Consider the following 6,093-nt stretch of genomic DNA (forward strand, 5'->3'; position numbering starts at 1 on the left):
CGTAATTTTATAAAAAATAACTTCTAATTTAAAATTTTTATCTAATATCTTTAAAATTAATTTTTGTTTAATAAATAAATCATTTCATTAGTTAAAATTCACTGAATTTATTGAAATTAATAAAAAAAATGGAGAAAAACTTATATTTACTTACGATTGACTTATTATTAATTTATTATAGGTCAAATAAATTTTTTTATAATCAAATTATTCTCATACACATCTTCACATGTTAATGCATATGAGTAGATATATCTTGACCATTGTATGGGTAGTTTAGCTGAAAAAATTTTGTATCGACCTGCAATAAGTTATTTGTAAGTCAGTCGAAGGTCAGTATCAATTGTCATTCAATTTTTTTTATTTATATCAGTAAATTCAGTGAATTTTCACGATGAATGGACCTATTTGTTATACGGAGACAAACCTAAAAAATACTAGTTGGAATATTCCAAACCATCCGGAATTTACATGTAATTATACAAAACTTCAGAAAAAGGGATTGCAATTATCCCTAAAACGTATACATATTCAACCAATTAGTACACATTGCTCGTTACGACTGGCATGTAATAAATCACCTTTACGTTCTTGATATTAGCCTCAGTTCACCAACTAATTCTTGTGTATTTGCCGCCACCGGTTATGTTTCAATTATAGTTGTTTGATACTTAAATCAATAAGATCAGCATGATAATAGACTGATAGTACTAAATGGATAAAAGAATATACTTGATACGTGAAATTATGTATTTATTTAAATATATTATTGAATAACACAATCTAATGTGATTTGTTGATTAAAAAATATCAGGTGATTATGGGGAATTGATGATGTCACTTGTTCGTGTTCGGACTGAATCCACACAAATGAAAGGTGCGTAGATCTTTCGAATGCTGTGTTATTAAATTTAAACAAAGAAGAACTACAATTGGGATGGTTTTTTTATATCTGATCTGATCGGACCGGATGATTCAGACGATGTAATCGAAAACCGTTCAATGAACCGGTCTGGTTCTTAGTACAAAATTGAGAACAAAACCATTGGTGCTAGCCAAGAAAAATCGGTGAACCCTGTTGACCCGGTTCGCATCAAAAACTGGGGAAGAAAAAAAAAATACTCATTTTCTGAAGTAAATTTAATGTTTGGGTTAATTTATAGCCTTATTTTGAATTAAACTAATTATTTTTTTCTAATTATGTATTTTCGAAATTTAGAGTAATTAATTTTAAGTAAATAGTTTTTATTCAAAATATGAATCCTTCACTAGAAAAAAAATTATTATTAGCTATAAATATTAGTAGTTACGGTTAAAAATCAAGGTAAATATCTACTATTAACTACAGTTAAATAAAATCGATGAAAAAAATTAGTTTTTTCACTATGAAAAAATTATTTGTATGGTCGCAAAATTTTCCATGGCTTTAGCCATGACAAGTATTTTACTCACCCTCATAGAAACTACGGCCAACAACCGTTACGTGATTGTGATTTTATTTGCTACGATTATTTATTATTAAGTATGATAATTAACTGTAGTTAAATATTTCTTATAAAATTTGATTTGTTATAAATTATTCTTTTACGATATATAACTTAATAATTAAAATTCGATGACACGAATTATATTGAAAAAGTAAACAAGAGATTAGTAGTGCAGCCTATCGAAACTATTAATTTATATATATTATTTTGAAATGAATGTACTTATTATGTCGAATTGAAATATTTTTTATTTATTTAGAACTCTCATTAATTTTGCTCTACTCTTTTTATTTATACGTATAAATTAATATGATAAATTACAATTGTTTATCTTGAAATTCAGCATAATTACAAATATCTTCTTGTTATTTAAGAAGTTACAAACACCCTTCTGAGTTTAGCGTTTATTTAAACAAGGAGTCTATTTCGTTAGCCTCTATTAGGTTTTCATCCAATTTTAATGATGAATTGATCAAAATATCCTTTTGGGATATGAATTACAACATGATATATTTTTTTATTTTATGACTAATATGCCTTACGGATTATTTACTTTATTACCCAACCTCAATTTACAATTTTTTACAAAAATAATTTAACTAGGATAAAGTAGTAATTTCCACCTCACGATTTAGGAATTACATAATTATTTTTCTTTTTAGGAGGCATTCATAATTTCTCAACCAACAAAAATAATATCCGCATTATGACAAACCTTAAAGAAAGTAGCCATAATTTACATACATATACATACACATGTGTTCGGATTAAGCAACTTTTTATTTGACGTCGGTTCAACTGATCAGACCAATAACTCAATAGTCCAATAACTTGTCCGATTCTTAAAACATCGATTATTGGATATTCAATTAATAAATATCAACATTAATTCCTTCCATATCATAGAAAAGAAAATGGGCCAGCCATATATATTTATATATATATTTTTATAAAAAAAATCCCTTTCTCCAAAAAGAAAATATTATGAGGATGTTTTCGTTTATACACCTCCATACATGTTTTTACTCAAACACACGACTTATGGCCCATTCCATTTCATCCTATCCAATCCCATTATGGTAAAGGTGTCGTTGCAATTAATCAAATTGAATTTATTAATATATATATATATATATATATATATATACATATATGTAAAGAATAAAAAACTACAAAGAATTTATTGATCGAGTAATCAACATCACTAGAAGAAATATAATTTTTTTTACTATAATCAACTGACATGTTCAGAAGTAAAATAACTTTAGTCAATACTGATTAATCATGACTGCATAAAAATTATTATTCGTTGTTTCTGCAAAACGTATCCCAAAATATGATAAATGTTGATCAACTCAGCTTGTTCCACATCTAAGTTTTCGCATCAAGTTTTTTTTTTTTTTTTTCTTGACTATATAAATAATAGTATAAATTAATTGACACGTCTTGAAGTTAGGTCAAGATACACAAACGATCCCTATCTTCGTAAAATTACAAATACACCCTTTGAAGGTATAATTGTAATCACAATCACACACCCTATTTAAATACAAAACTTACACAAACACCCCTAAAAAAATATTAGATTAACACTCCTCAGAGGTTGCAACTCTAATTTTGTAAAATACAGAGTAGATTCCAATATAATATAATTAAATAATATTAATTTGTCATAATTTTTAAATTGTAACCAGACTCGAGAAAATAATCCATCTTACGTTTTATAATGTATGCATCATTTTTCATTTAAATTGTCGAATGAGAACTGCAGATGCTAACATAATAACATTAAATACAACCCGATTGAAGCTATTAATTTATTACAATTAAATTGTACCATTGTCAAAATGGAAAGAATCTTCAAATACAATCAGAGAGAGAGAGAGAGAGAGCATCGAAAGAAGGGCTTCAACTGCGTTATCATCATGTTCCATATGAACTATAAACATGATCAGACTTTAATACAGATGGTCCCATCCACACACACACACACACACATAATAAATAAATAAATATATATATATATATATATTAAATATTAAAAAAAAAAGAGAGAGAGAGTAGTAAATGCTGACCTTCATCAATGGTCCAATCCCAAGATAATATTTTCTTTGATTTAATCAATGCATGTCAAATAATTAATTTTAATTTAAATTATTGGGTTTGTTTCTAAGAAGCTGCATATTCTCTCCCTGGAGTTCTTAAATAAAATAAAGTAAAATTGTATTAATTAAATTAGCTGCGATGAATCGTAGGAGAGGGACAAAAATAACACATACCAAAAATGGATGGGTTCCCATTTAGGGCTTAGGAAATGATCATCCAACCACTGCTCATCATTAAAACTAGCCTTTCTCATCATTTAAAATAAGTATTTTATTACTTTATCTTAAAAATAATTAAAAAAGAGTATTTATAGTTTATAATTTTTGCTTTTTGAATTATTTAATTAAGCAGTGTTTGATTAAAAATTATAAGCAGCTCCCTAACTATCGATTTCTGCAGCTTGTTGGAGTAATTTTATAAGTATTAAAGTTGGTTTTTGAAATAGTTCGACTTCCGTTTTTCTTTTTTTTTTTAATTTTTAGACATTCCCAATTTGTATTATTGTTTTATGAAATTCTTTAAAATTCTTTTTTTTGGATAATTACACATTCGTTTCTTGAGATTTGTGTAATTGCACATAGACTTCATGTAGTTTAGAAAATTACACATAGCATCCCTGAGATGCATTTTCGTTTAATACATAAGTCCTTTTGTTAATCAAAATTTACTGAATTTTCTTGTATTAACAAAAAATATTGAATGAAAATTGATATTTATCATCAATTGACTTATTGTAGGTTAAACGATTTTTTTCGGACTAAACTACCCTTATAACGTTGACGATATACCTCCTCATACGCCATTAATGCGTGAAGACATATGTCCTAAGTCATAAGATTTATTTGACCTACAATAAATCAATAATAAGTCAATTTGGGGTAAAAATAATTTTTTTTTCCTATATTTTTAACATCAGCAAATTAGATGAATTATGACTAATAAATGAACTTATTTGTTAAACAAAAGAAAAAATCTCAAGAGCTCTAAATTTAATTTTTCAAATCACATAGAATTTACGTGTAATTATGCCCAACTTCATCGAAGAATAATATAATTTTTTTTTTTTAATTACAAAAAGAAAGGGTGTGAATTCAGATCTCCTTTAATTACCACATAAAACAATGTAGTCTCGAGCACTCGGGGTGTGTGCAACCCTTTCAAATGTAGTTGCCAACCTACGCCGATCACGCATTGACCCATACAGGTAACTTTCACACACATATGACTTCTTACATATTTATAATAAATTTAAGAATCTAAGTACTTACACAAGTCATAAAATAACATAACCTTGTACATAGAAGCGAGTGCTCAAAGTGAAACTTTATAAGTGAGGAACAATCTAGATATTATGTAGTTCTTAGGGGTTCCACATAAATAATTATGCTCGTGTGAAATTTCATTTTTGCCCCTTCTTTGAATTTTTTAGTTTTAACGCAACAATTGATCATTTTTAGATCAAGGGACGAGGGTATGAAAGGACAATCGAAGAAAGCAGCACCAAAATTGCAGTGAAGTCCTTCAAGCATGTGGTGGGAATCAATGGTGCAACAGAAAGTATGTACTTACTAATACGTCAATTTAATCAATATCTGACATCTATTTGCTCAAATAGAAGCCTATATAGACCCCTCATTTTGGAAATAAATAGAAGAGTTCGAAGAGAAAAGTTTAAGCTTCGGATTCGATACATAAATTATGTGTTCGATCTCTTTAATTACTTATGTTACGACAGTTTGGTCATATTGAAATTTGTAGAGAAGATCATGTAAAAACAATTAACAAAAACAATAATGAAAATTTCAGTAAAGCCCGTCAAACGTGTGGTCTGAATTAACGATGCAACAGGAAGCCCGCGTGAAATTGCATTTTTGCCCTCCATCAATCTCTTTACTTCTGAAATGACAATGTGGTCATATATGGACAGACGGACAACATCATACGAGGACAATTGAGGAAAGCAGCATAAAAAATGTTGAGATGCACACGAAAAACGTCAATCTCCCAGCATATTAATCCAAACAAAAACTTAAATAAACGCTTTCATTCGCAATTAAACAAATACCATATGCCGAAAAAAAAGAAAGAAAGAACTCGAGCTCAAACTCGAGACTTAACACCTACGAACCCAATACATTTCCACACTAGCTTAGCTAGTACGGCCGATTCGATTCGTTACATCAATCAAATTCTATATAAATATCTGGAATAATAATATATATGTAGGTAGCTAGACAAGCATATTGATTGTGAAGGTGCATTAATGGGGGAGTGTACTAGAGCCATTTCAGTCACAGAGATTGGAGTGAGGGTAGTAGGGTTTGTACCTTAGAAACAGTGGAATTGAAGTCATCAAAGCTCCAGCTAATGCCACCCAACATCCGTATATTTAAGGGTCCCAAATTCGGATTCAACTCGTTTTCGTGTACGGCCGCTTTTGTAAAAAAAAATTTCAACCCGTTTGTCGCCTTCTGTAAATTACAACACTTCACTTGCAGGT

The sequence above is a fragment of the Sesamum indicum genome, linkage group LG5 (assembly GCF_000512975.1).
Source record: "Sesamum indicum cultivar Zhongzhi No. 13 linkage group LG5, S_indicum_v1.0, whole genome shotgun sequence".
In the NCBI taxonomy this organism is placed as follows: Eukaryota; Viridiplantae; Streptophyta; class Magnoliopsida; order Lamiales; family Pedaliaceae; genus Sesamum; species Sesamum indicum.